At 42.2% G+C, this 13994-nt stretch overlaps 1 long non-coding RNA gene across 1 annotated transcript in view; it reads left to right on the top strand.

The window, feature by feature from the left end:
- LOC113491479 overlaps nt 1-13994 on the top strand; it is a 65957-nt gene that overhangs the window by 15966 nt on the left and 35997 nt on the right. The window lies entirely within an intron of this gene.

The following is a 13994-nucleotide window of genomic DNA, read 5'->3' as shown; positions in this document are numbered from 1 at the left end:
AGGGGTGGGGGGGTGGAAGGAAGGACCAAAAGGAAATCCTTTAGATTTTGCTAATATTACCTGAGATAGCCACTTCTGGAACTCTTCCAGAAATCTCTTATTGGGTGTATTTCTGGATTCCTCAGGTGAAATATTCCCAGAGTGTTAATCCTAGCAAGTCTTCGGTCTTTTTGCTTGCACAGCACCTACAAACAGGCTGTGTGTGACCGCAAGGGGCATGAGGAAGTGGTGGCTTTATGGGAGAGGGCAGGGTAATGAGTTTTAAAGAGACACCAGGAAAGAAGGACTCTCTGGTTGCGTGTCCCGGTTTTAGAAAGCGTTATTAGATGCTTAATATATGTAAATATGGCTTCTACTGTTTTCATTTTTATGGTTGAAATTTATTTCAGTTTGTCTCTGAAAATGTAAATTTTCTGAAATGCTGTGTGGAAGCTGTGTTAGCCCTGAGTACTTTTCGAGAGCAGCAGTCAACTGTACTGAGCAGGGAAAATTTACATCAGAACCTTTAAGATAAAATTATAGTTCTCTGCCTGTGACCTTGGGCATGTCATTGCATTCTTCTGTGCTGCAGTTTCCCATCTGGAAAATTAGAATTAATAATACCTACTTCTCTCTACTTCCTTCACACTGTGTGAATGAAATTGAATTCATTCATTACTGCTGTTGTATTAAACATATTCTGTTAAGAATTGAGAATTGCTACAGCTGGGAATTCTTCCAAGTGACCATAAAGATTTGATAAACAATACATGATTAGTTACAATTAATGGTTAAGCTGTATTCCTATAACAGCTCATGCCAATACTCCAGTTGTTTGTGTTGAGTTGCAAGCCGATTAGAGCCTAAAAAAATTGGATTAGTTGAAGAACAGGGAGAGTTTACATGCAGAATAGTCATTAACATCTGCAAAATAAGATTGTGTGGTAGTACCTCATTGTACGTTCTTGCATTTCTGCTCAGAAAATTCCGTTAAATGAGCTACCAGTTATCCAACATCAGTAGGATTCTGACACCTTCGGTGACCAACCCAAGATAAATCTCACAAGCGGATTTGCTATCGTGGCACTTCTGTTGAATGATTAACTGCATCATTTTTTAGTGGCTTTGGGTTTTTGGTTGGTTTTTTTTTTTGTGGATATTTCTCTGGACTTAACATATAACAGCTCTTTAACGGTTGGATTTCAGCTTCTTTGCTAAAAAAGTTGTAAAAGTTCTAACATACATTTATTAGATGTGAGAAGCTGACTAACTAAGAGATGCAGGTAGGCAAACAAGGTCATACTGTCTCCTCTTACTCTATTTCAGTTGTTTTTTCCAGTGATTAGCCAGTGAATTGTTTTTCAAATATTTGTATTTTCACCATCAATTTCCAAGTGATTAAAGGAGGAAGGATTTGTCCTCATGTATGCTGAAAAAGTGGACATGAGAAGAGCAGGCAGAGTTCTCTACTCCAGCCTTTTCTTCCTGGCTTGCTAGGTCATGCCTGGTACATACTTTATGTGCCTGTTGTCAGTAAAACCAGGCTAATATTTGGAATTGTTCACAGGATTGGAAACTCTTCAGTGATTCTAAACCCCGATGAAAACATGAGATGGAAATGTCTGTAAAAATTTGTGCCAGTGTTTTAGACTGTCTTTTATATCTGAACTAAAATTTTGCAATAATGAGTTTGCACGTACATGCAGATAAAGAACCTACCTCTTTTTTGTCCTTTCTTTCAACTCTCTCTTTAACCACAGCACACATCAAAGTATTACCAAAAGACTGAGCGTAGGAATTTATATTTGGAGAGCATTATCCGTAGATGACTTCATGTTTCTTCCAGTCTTCCCTGTTTTCTGAAATGCTTTTGTAACTTTTTCCATTCACATCCCTGCTTTGAATTGAAGCCATTTTGAAAAAGAAAATGATTTTTCAATTCTTTAATGAAAACTTCCAAAATTTACCTCCACCTTTAACAAAACTCGACTGCTACGGCCCTTTTTTTCCTAAACTGCAGAACACAGCAAATGAAAATAAATAGAAGCTGGCATGTTTCTTCTTGTGCAGTTTTATTGGTGTGCATGTTTGTTCATTTGTCTGTTAACTTGTAGAATTCCATGATCTTACAAAGTGGTTTGCGGTTTGGTTTGAATTGGTGAGACTTTTCCTATTTTTCACATTTTAACCATTACTGACATTTTAATGCAATAGAAACAATGTGGCAGAAGAGTCACAGGTTTTTTTTGAAAATAGCCATTAGATGTTATGGTTCCCTGTGTCACTGCTTTTAGAAGATTTTAAAGAGTTTCTTGATGGATTTTGGAGCATAGTGTCATGAAGCATTTCAGAGGCACATTCGTTTGTATTTGCATGCCCAGCTGCCAAAAGTTTGCTAGCTAATGGGGTGACAGACATATCCCAAAATGTGTATTTTATTCACAACTCTGATAAGAGTGGCTACAACACTTGCTGGTTTTTATGTATAATATCTAGGTTACTTGCTTTCGGGAGTTTACTCCTTACCTGCAGTTGCATGGTTCCACATGGTGTCTTTTTCATGCTTTGTATTAAAATTGAGGAGAGTGTGGCTGGTATCCTAAGCATGGGATTGAGCAGCAAGACGTTGAACTTGGTTTGATCAGACCTGTGTGACTGCTGGAACATGGATGTGAGCGTGGTGGCATATCGACAGTTGTGTTTTCTGGCAAAAATCAGCATTGCGTGTGGTACATGCTGTAACAACACCACTGCTCTGAAGCAAGAGGTCACATCGATCTACACCCGAGTTCACCGGTACTGAGATTTTTACTGAGGTCAGTAATGAACTGAAACAACCTTTCCAGCATTTGCTTTTCCTATTAATGGTGCCAGCAGAGGAGCTGGGAATGGCCTCCTGGAGTTTTCAGGGAAACTCATTGTTCGCGTAAACCCTGAGAAGGAATTTCCCTTCCTTCTTGGCCTGCTAGGTATGCAGTGAACCATACAGTTTGCTTTAGCTACATACCATCTGTATTTTATTTTTGTTTTGTTTACTGACTTTCCACCCATGTATGTACTACTTTAGAGTATTGGTATGTTGTTGTATATTCCACCTTTGTCAACAGCTTGAGTTTTGCTGCTCTGAGCAGTCTCGCGTTATGCAAGTTATTGGTGTTTGGAACAGAGCTAGTCATGGAGAAAAAGGACATTGGAGCAAATTTTACCTGTATTGTGTCTTCAGGAGAATGGGCATTGAGCATTTTGATTGTTTCAGGGCTGTTGCTGTTTGTCTGGTGTACGTGAGGTTACGTACTTTGTACTCGTGTAGCACTGTGTACTGGACCTGCAGTCCTTGGAGGGCACCGCTCTCCTGAGGCTGAAAGTGGCTTCTTTCTTCTCTATCAGCACCTGCTTTTACTCTTTATGTATTTATGTATGTATGTATGTATGTATGTATGTATGTATTTATTTATATTTTATTTCTTCTCCCTGCTTCTTTGAACAGCCAATTTCTTGCTTGCTAGAATTATTTCTTCCAGAGAGTATCTTGCCCTCAAACACCACAGTCCCCGTGGAGATCTAAAGCTGATACAACCCCAGCCCCAGGATGCTGCAGGAGTTCACTGCCGTTTGAGCTGAAGCAGTCTTGTGTGCGTGGTCAGGTCTGTGACGTCCGTAAGCAGACTGTTAGGGTGGTGACTTTATTGTGGCCAAATACCAGAGCAGTGATAGTGACTCTGGGCTAAACAACCCTGATGTTGGAGGCTTTGTAATGTGCTGTGCAAAGACACAGAAACCCTTGAGGCTGAAGTGCTGTGTTAGAGGAAGGCGACCACGTTGCTTTGGGGCCCAGGGTGGATTTGTGCCTTTCTGCCATGCCATGGCCAAGCTAATAAAATCACCCAAAGATGCCAGGAGCTAGCTTTGCAAAGAACAGTATTGTTACTGATGGTTTTTCATTAACTAGGTTACCCCAGCTTCCTTGTTACCGGAGGTATTTGAGAGTTGACTGTGTTATATTGTATCAGAGTTCCTTTCTCCTGCTTCATGGTCCAGAAGTTTCACTGGTTTTTCTTTTGAGATAGCATTAAGCTGTGTATTCAGTACGACTTAGGATCCAAACATTGCTAGATTTTTGAGAGACAAACCTTGAGTATCGTTGCAGCCAGAGTGACTTGTTCAAAGCTGGGTGAGACTGAACAATTGGTTAATGTTCAATGAGCAAAATTTCCTTTTTCTGTACAGAATTTGCATCCAGCAGCAATGAGATGAAAGGCCTGGATGACCACATTTGGTAAAACAGTCTCCTACCAAGAGTTCTTGCTGTTAGGTAAATCAAAACATGTTATTCAGAGGGTGACTCATGGAAAACTAAGTAAAAGTTTTATAATCGGATCCTCTGCAAATGCTAAATAGCACATCACAATAAAATCATTAAAGACTCCTTACATAAATTGTTTATATGGTGCTAATCCTTTTTTACGATGAAAAGAGCATTCAGTGGGTTTTTAGTACAGGAAATTTGTATAATCTTTTAGTTATCTAATGCACTTGACTTCCGTGGTTTGGCTGAATTTGAATCTGCTGCCTGATTTTAAACCTGAAGATCCTACCTGAACCAGCTGGAAGTTTCTTCTGCAGAATAATACTTCTCAAATCTTCTATCCTGGCTGTGGAATAATCTGGATTACACTGACTCTGCAAGGGACAGATTACGCAAAGTGCATTTTGCTGTCGGTCCTTGCAGAGTGACATTCTGTCCTTGCTTGCAGAGTGCACTACCTTTGTCCCCAAAATGATACTGATGATCCTTTTCACTATTATTTGCACACCTTCTAAATCCTGAATCTTCATTCTTGAATATTTACATGTTGAAACCTGGGAGAGACCTTCTGTAACCTTAACCTTTACCTGCTGAGGAGAGCAGCTAACACGTACCAAGGGACTGGTGGAGAGTTCTGGATGAGACAGCCAACATATTTCTGTACTGGGAATGAAATCCCTGGGCTCAGTTGGAAGAATTTAAGTAAATGGTTTAAGATCTGTCTACTTCCATGTAGAGGAAGATGTGAAAGAGGACTAGTTTTCAAAGAACTGACAGCTTTAGAAGACATAAAGCAGGTTCATTGAGTTACATGTACAATGCAATAACCTTCAACAAGTGTACATCTAAGTGTGTGGGCTGAAGGAGGGTGAAGTAGAGGCTAAAGTGAAGTTGTGTGAAAACAGAATTAGGACTGACCAAAAGTCTGCACTCTAACTCTGGGGAATATGACGATTTAAGAGCAGTGCGGTAGGGCGGAAGCACATAGTCAAATTTTCCCTCGTACTTAAACACTCAAACGTGGATAGTAAATAAAGAACATACCGCCTTTTTTGGGTGACTTTTCTTTAGTATTACTTGCCTGGTTGCTCTACATGCTTACTCTTTTCAAAGAGACGCTCACAGGGAAATAAATAAGATACCACTGACTGTGCCAGAGTGACTTTGCTTATAGATGTGTGAACATAAATGGTATTATGAAATGGAACAAGTGAGGTGTAAGGAATTTTCGGATCCCAAGATGAAAATAATTTCAGAGAAGTATAGACAAGTTTGAAGCATTACCAGAATAAATTAAAGTTGCTAGGTCCCTTTTTGCTGCCACCCAATTCTGTACCTTTTGGCAGCAGGGAATTTGTTGGTTTGTGGGTGGTGTGGTTTTTTGATCTTTTTTGATTTGATTTCTACCCCCCACCCCCCATGAGACTCAAAAAAAAAAAAAAAAAAAAAAAAGACACTTGCCTCATGGAATTGTAGAATAATTTAGGTTGGAGGGGACCTCAGGAGGTCTCCAGTCCAGCCTCCTACTGGAATAGGATCAGCTGTCTCTGGCATTTACCTGGTAACATTGTTGGAAATAAAATTTTTTAAAATAGTGTGGCTGTTTAGTCATTGTAGTGAAAAAATGCCTGGCAGAATTAAGGCTACCAGTCCATGCTATGAAAATTGCTCAGTCGCACCTGTCATTAAAAGTAATAAATTATCTCCAAAAGCAGGTGTGTGTTTGGGTGATGGAGGCTGAGAGGATAAAGGGAAGATCAGACACACCTATAATGAACTCCTTTCAGCTGATCGTCCCTGTATTGGTTTTCATCATGTACCAAAGATGCCTTAAACTAACTTGTAAGTTATTTCAGAATTGTGACTCCTCACTGAGACTCTGGTTGCAGCTCAAGAGTCAGTTCAAGGAGCCTGATGGTGTTTTGAATGTTTTGAATGACCATTTTAAGCTTGATGTGCATTCTGCCTGTTTTCAACATCAGTTGGTATCATCAGTGAACCTCGTTGTAAAAATTTATACTTCAATGTATTTTTAATGGCCTTTTTTTCTTTTTAAAATTTTTTAATATGATGGTGATGCAGAGTTCCCTGTCTAGGCAAGGTTGCCTGTTCTGTTGTGGGCTGGTGGTTGTGGCAGAAGCTTGCTTTCTGTCACTGCCCTCTTCCGGACAGACTATTTCTCTGTTCCCTTCATAACTTTTCTCTTTTCTGGTTGCTTAGACTGTATCTTCACCATCCCCTTAATGAGGCCTGAGTCCACACTGCCACCGCCCCATCTCTTTATCCTTAACCCAGGCTTGGACTCTGCGCTGGGGGCAGGATTTATGCAGTTGGAGGGCTGCAAACTGAGTGCTAGAGTTGGCACAGAGATGGGAGAGTGTGAATGGCAGGAGGATGCGTGAGGTTCCCCCTTTTCAGGGGATTTCAGACATGTTTTATACTGGACTCAGCTGGACTTTGCTGGAATTGCTGGAAGCATTAGAGATCTCCTGATAGGTCCTTATCTAGCAAAGCATTTTAGGTATGTCATTAATCCACATGACATTAAGATGATGTCCATTGGGGCCTTAATTTTTAATAACATTTATTTTTGAAATTTCTCTATGAACTGAAAGAACAATAAAATAATTACCAAAATTTTTTTATATAACTTCTGAAAAATTGAATTCCTGGTTTCATGTTTAGTACATAATGGACGGACCTCAAAAAGTCTGAGTACTCCCAGGGAAGACTAAGGACTGTTATTACTGAATTTAAATGATATTGAAATTAAAATAAAGTGACACATATGATGGGCTTGAGAAGGAAGTGGGTGACTGAATTTTTTGTGTAACTAACGAGCTAAGGGCAGGTGAGAGTAATTCCTGGGTATTGGCTGAAGCTAGCGGAGAAACGTGGGTATAGTTATTGAAAGGAAAGAAATATATGACAAATCTTAGAAATATCTAGCAAATTTGGAAGAGGAGGAATTCAGATAGACCCTTGAGAAGCAGGAAGCTGTGCTTGTTAAAATTGGTCCTTGCTTTGAGTTGCAGTTCTCGGCACTACTTGGCACTGTGGCTTGGCTGAGGAGTATCTTGGCACAAGCTGGGCTTGACCAGGAAATGGTTTTCTCTGCAGCTTAGTGTCAAGGGGAAGCAGCTTCGCTTCTCTTTGAAGGCATGCCTGGAGAAGATGATATTAAAAATTATTCTGCTTGAGCAAGTTCATAAAAATTTGTCTAGGTGACAAGAAATGTTTTTCAGCTTTACCCTGAGCAGCCTTTTCCTTTGAAGTCATTGTAGCTTCATTATATGATGTTTGCGTTACTGGGAGAAATACCTCAAACACATACATTTACAAGGCAACTTCTGTGTTACAGAATACTTTCAGGAGGTGAGATACAAAGTTTTATATAAAAATGAGGACCCTGCTGCCAAAACCAGATTTACAAGATAAAATCTCATTTATCCCCATGGGTTTAGTCTGTATTTTCCTGGGCAATCTGTTGTGGTTTAACCTGGCAGGCAGCTAAACACCACACAGCCCCCACTGGGATGGCAGAGAGAATCAGAAAAAAGGTAAAACTTGTGGGCTGAGATAAAGACAGTTTGATAGGCCAGAAAAGGTAGGGAAAATAATAATGATAAAAATACACAGAACAAGTGATGCACCACCCTCTGACCACAGCCCAACCAGTCCCCAAACAGCAGGCCACTCCCAGCCAGCTCCCCCCAGTTTTGTTTTTCAGCATGACACCATATGGGCTGGGACATCCCTTGGGTCAGTTGGGGTCAGCTGTCCCAGCTGTGTCCCCTCCCTGCTCCTTGTGCCCCCTCAGACACTCACTGGTGAGGTGAGAAACTGTCAAGGCCTTGACTTTAGTGCAAGCACTGCTATGCAACAACTAGAACATCAGTATGTTACCAACATTATTTTCATCCTAGATCCAAACCACAGCACTGTACCAGCTACCAGCAAGAAAATTAACTTTATCCCAGCTGAGACCAGGACAAATCTCAGTCATTTTCCAGTTTCAGTAAAATCTTTACCCCTCGTAATTCAGCCTCAACCTGCAGAGGAATTTTGCTTGTCGTTCTGTCATCCCATCACTGGAATGGAAAGAAAGAGAGGGTATCTATAACCCTGGATTATAATTTAGTTGTGGGGTCAAATAGAGGTAAAAGGGTGCATCTGAGATAATGTAAGGTTTTAGACTTACACTAGTCATAGTGGTAGCTAGTAAAAATGGGCTGTGAATCAAGGCTTCATTAAAAATTCTTCTCAAATGTTGATTTAAGTTGGACCTCTAATACGTAGTAAAACTTCTTGAGAGATGGACAGTGCAGAAGAAGCTTAAACTTTAGTGTCTGAGGCTTTCACAACCAGTAGAAATACAGACACGGTTTTGGTAGCAGCTTTTTTCTTGATATTTTTGCTTCTTTCTTTTTCTTTTAATTGCATGTCTGCCATAGCAGTAGTTCAGAGAAATGTGACCTATCGTGGAGGTTCATCTGCAGCACACCAGGGTTTACACTTGCGTAGGGTTTCAGCGTGCAGTACTTCTGATCTTCCGTGGACAGTTGATCACAAACAGCTGATGCCCTTGTTACTTGGCACACAGGCACAGCAAGAACAGAGCTGGCTGAAGGGAGCGTGGAAACAGGTACCTGCCCCGTTGTTAGAGTTGCTTCTGTTTTTAACCATACAGCTGCAACAGGTAGCTGCAGAAATAGTGAGAGATAATAGCAATGTAGTGTTGTTAACAAGGTATTTAAAGGCAAATAGCCCTTCAGACCTCCACTTCTGCCCTCTGAAACAGCTGTTGCCATTATGCAACAGCAGAGAGATGTCGTGGCACAGACACTTTGTGGGAATCATATGCGACCTCAAAAAAAAATTGTTCACACTGGGTGTAGCGGCACTGAGGGGATCAGGTGGAAAGCCAGAGCTCCTGCCATGCGGAGCCTGATGTTGTCATTGAGAGCCGTTCTGTTACTTCAACACATCAGTTCTTTTCTCTGTGCATTAGCCTCCTTTTTTTGCAAAGCAAATCTAAGGGCTTCAGTCTATAAACGTGACTGTGGACAAACAGCACAGAGATGTAGAGATGGGAAAGGTGGGTTCAGCTAAACCCCTTGTTAATCTTAAATACAAGAGTAACATGAAGGATCACTCTCAGATACAACGGATGCTGGGGAGTCCACCAAGTCCATCCAGCTGTTGGAGATGGGAATAAAACACAGCTCCTTCAAGCAGCTTTTAAAAAACAAGATTTGCCAGAGATATCACAGAATTGAACGAAGACTTCTTTTTCTCCTGCGTTAGTGCAGAGGGAGATTTGATAAAGCCATAACTGTCAGCCGTGGGAAATGCTGAATTAGAATTGCAGGTAGGTAGGTGGATAAACAGGGAGAAAAGCTGTAATTACTGCCTGCTGTTTGGAAAGCACCCTCGTGCTCTCCAGGCCTCCTGGTGCAGCGGTGTGATGCCAACCAACTGCAGAGGAGCCGTGGTTGGGTGCCAGCGATTCATATCCATTTTGCAGAGTAGCTTTGAGATCTGCAGATGATATAACTGCTAAGTGTTGTTATGAATGATTCAGAGCTTCTGGCTCCTATTTCTATACATGGATCATCAGACTGTCTTTCTCTGCCATTTTAAAATAATTGTCTGAATGACCTGAATGTCTTCGAAGTAGCTTGAGTTTTTTGTTCAGGCACTGGCTTTAGAAATGAAATCTTTCATCTGATACACTTAATTTTGCTTCTTTAATGGGATTCTCTTTACCCAAATTTACATGATTCAGCTTGCAGTCTGTTGGATATGTTCTCTTCCAGTGATGAATTTGCCCGAGCATCTCCCACTATGTGTCGAGAAACACGTAGGTAGCTGTTTGTGTGCCATCCACTTCCACAGGCAGATAAACAATGAGGGGTTTGTTTTATTGTCGCTCAAACAATACTTGCAAAAAGCCCCATCCCGCCTGGCTGTCAGTTCTGTTGTTGTACTTTGCTCTTGGTAACATCATTGGTGGCAGCTAAATGAAGTATATTAATTGTTAGATGCTCTTTGACCGAGGATGTTCACTTTTCCTGGCAGCCAATCGTATACCACCAGTTTTGCAGAAGAAGCTGCTAATCTGCCATAATACAGCAATATAGTTACAAGTGTGGTGAGAGTGGAGTGGGTCTGTTTATGTAGATGGGAGATAAATAATTGAGAGAACTAAATGCTGTATGAATGACTTTTACATTTTTGAGGTCTGATTCTGCATCAGCAGCATAGAGCTCTGAAATTAAAAACCCTCTGCTGTCTTAGAAGTTACAGTGATGCCTCTGCGGTTAGTCTTAGCATGGGGAGCAGTGCTGTACTACAGGATCTCTGCCTCTTGCAGGCAGAGGTCCGGCTCAGGCAGATTGCAGCTGGGCATAGCCAGGCGCGTACCGCTGCCCCCAGGACAGGCGCTCGAGTGTGAAGAGTTCACGTTACTTCCGCAGAAGTGATCCCTTTGGTCTCTCCAGTTTCTTCAGAAAGCTGTTTATATACATGTGGTTGTCTGCTGAGGAGGAGATCGACAAGGGCAGTGAGGTTAAAGAAACACTTTCTGCTAACTGTTCTTATGGTGATAAAAAGGCTGTTTGGCCAGGGAGTTTCCAGATCTGATAGAGCATTTGAAGCAGTGCTGTAGAAGCCAGAGCAACGTCACAGGTTTCAACTCTACTCATTAATAGCCACATCCTTGTATATTTGTCCTTCGCATCCATCCTCTTCGCAGTCAGCTATTTGTACAAGAAGAGCTTAGCTCAGGGCTCTAGAAAAGCCGCTTCAGTGCTCATTTTGTCTTCCTCGGAAGAAGAGCTGCTTCCATGACCGTGTCCTCTCCAGAAGTATAAACCTGAGGCAGTAAACATGATGTCTGTGGCACTGAGGTGGAGACTTAGTGGTTAACCTAAGTGGGAAATACAGTCCAGAGCTAGTAGTGCACTTTGAACGTCTTGCCCTTAACTATAACCTTCCTCATAAACCTCCTTTTGTTACAGTAGAAGGATACTGCATTGTGAAATCCACTTTCTGCTCTTTAGGTTACTGTGTCTGCTTTTAAATTACTTACTTTAAAGAGTGAAAATGGATCAATAAATTCCACTTTGCACACTGACCCGAATTCTTCGTCCACCTCTTGTGTACAAGGCCAGTGCTGCAAAATTTAGTTTGCAAATTTGTGCAAGAGAATTCTTGAACAAAAATTGTAAGAGGCAACACTCCTAGTTGTGTTTTTTTCGCTTGGGTAAGTAGTTAAAGTCCGCACCGTAAGCCATTATCAAAAAGCTCCCGTTTTCCATGTCGCTTTTTACAGTTAGCTTAAAGCAGCATTTGAGAATTGATACCACTGTTACTCATCTGACAGGGCTGCGAAGTTCCCAGCTTCCCTTCTGTGAGGGAAAACATCCCAAGTAACTGTCTGGACTAAGTCAGATGAATCACGTCACAGAAGTGACAGTTTCTCTGCACTGACTGTAAAGGGGTTCCCTGTGACTAACTCAGATACCAACATCTATGCTGCAGGTATTAAAATAGAAGTGAGATTAATCCCACTTGTCAAGCCTCCTCCTCGCTTCCAGTTGGGACACAGTGTATGGGGGGTGTCACTGGCTTAGGAAAAAAAAAAAAATATAGAACAGAATTCCAAGGATTTTAATTTATAAATATCTGCCATTTCCCCCACAACCACCACCAAATTTTGCAGTAGAGCTTGTAATTACACTGCGAACTTAACTTCTCCATCGGGAGTACTTGCGGTTCTCATTTAAAAGCAGTCAAAATACATGGTAGATGCGTATTTTGGAAGAGGTTCAGCATCATCCAGTGGAAACCTGCATTTTGGGACAGCCTACAGCCATTCCTTTTGGTAGCTTCGAAAACTGAGTTCAAACTATAGTAATTGCTGTAGTCCTCCCCAAACTACTGGCATCTCTGCGTTGGTGTGTCCTCGTAGGAGCAGGAGCTGCATCCAAAGTGCGGGCCTAAGAGGACTGGAAAGATTCAGGTGAGGTTATTCCATCATTATGTTTGAAATTAATTTTTCTTGAGTTGTTTGTACATTGAAAACGGAGGCCTTGCTGCAGTAATTCTGCAGGATACTACTGCCGTGTGTTGATATCTGCAGAGTCTGTAGACGCCAACACAGAAATGTACTCTGGTGCATCTGGAGGAATATTTGCCTAGCAGGTTGATACTGTGTAAACATGAATATGTAAATACACGAATAGTGCCAGACTGATGGATCAGGAAAGAGCAGAATTCCCAAAGAGCAGTCTAGGGTGGATGGTGCTACAGCGAGCTTTCCGTGCTGCCTCAGGAGTGCGTTTTGGTCCTTGGGTGAAGCTGGTGATGGTGAGGGCAGTTCATGTCTCTGCCGGTTAGTTCCAGGCATCTTTACAGATCTGAATCCTACATAAAGAAATGAAAACAAATTTATTTTGCCCAGTGCTGAGGCTGAGCTATCCTTTCTTGGAAGGTGGTGTTTCTTTTTCCACTGAGACAAGGAGCTCTCTTTGCCATTGCCCTTGGGGGTCTATCAACAAAATTTCTTTCCTTCTTCAGTTTACATTGACAGTTGTTTTTCCATTGACATGGATGCTGGTTCCAAGGACTGAGTCAGGTGTTGAAGCACTCATAGTAAATTGTTAATCCTTGTCTATTGAAACTGCACACACAGGGAATGTGGGGTGCGATGCCATGACAAGTACCGTCTCTGAGCGCCCGCGATCGTTACATTGGTGCTGAACTGACTTGTTCTTTTTTTGAGGGAATGTTAGTCGGGGCGGATACGTGCTTGTGCTAATGCACTTTTAAAGTGGGTTGAGTTAAATTAAGGAACTGGCAGCAAGAACAAGCAAGAAGCCTAAAGGAAGGGGTGCTGCCAAACGCTGGCATCCCTGCCAAGGCCAGTACAGCAGGGCACAACTAGGTACACTACAAAACCTGTCCAGCCCAAGAGGGGACTTGCCCGTGAAGCTGACTCAGTGGGTCATGGGCTGCTGTGTTTTGCTTATCTTCTGTGGAACGCTTGGGTCTGTGGGACGGGAAGCGCTCGCAACCCTTTTGGAAAACCTAGATCTTGCAATGGCAGAACATGATGTTGGGGGTTTGCTGAATCTTCTTCCCCTGTTGTTTGGTCATGCCCTGAACACTCTCCCTCCATCAGTTCATGTGTTGGGAGAGGTTGCAAATGGGTTTTATGTCTGTTGAGCTCCCGGGGATCTGTGGAGAGCGGGACGTGGCTCGACATACAGCGACAGGCAGTGTTGTGCCCCCAACTCGAGTCCTCCTTTCCCATTTCCCTCCTGTCTCAACTCCTCCAGCACACAACACTCAGATACTCTCCCAAGACATAAAATGGTTTATGAAGGCCACAGCAAGGTCAGAGTTAGAAGTGCTGGAGCTTAGATCCCCCTGGCAGTCCTGCTCTCAGCTTACTGCCGGTGCCTTCCCGCCTGAGCACATTTTTACACCGTTGTCTGCATATCTCAGTTCTTTGGCTCTTGGGGTATCATTTTACCTGTACTTTTCCATCCCAGGCGAGGCCAGCACAATAAACATGGTGTGGCGCAGAGACTTTGCTGTGATTTCACCGAGGTGCCAGGAGTTTCAAACGTGCCATCTAGTGGTATAAACTAATAGCACTCAAAATAAAGGGGATTTCCCCCCACGCCCCCCCCCCCCCCCC

The sequence above is a fragment of the Athene cunicularia genome, assembly GCF_003259725.1.
Source record: "Athene cunicularia isolate RWA chromosome 1 unlocalized genomic scaffold, athCun1 chr1_part2, whole genome shotgun sequence".
NCBI lineage: Eukaryota > Metazoa > Chordata > Aves > Strigiformes > Strigidae > Athene > Athene cunicularia.
This window is presented reverse-complemented; position numbering and strand designations above follow the sequence as displayed.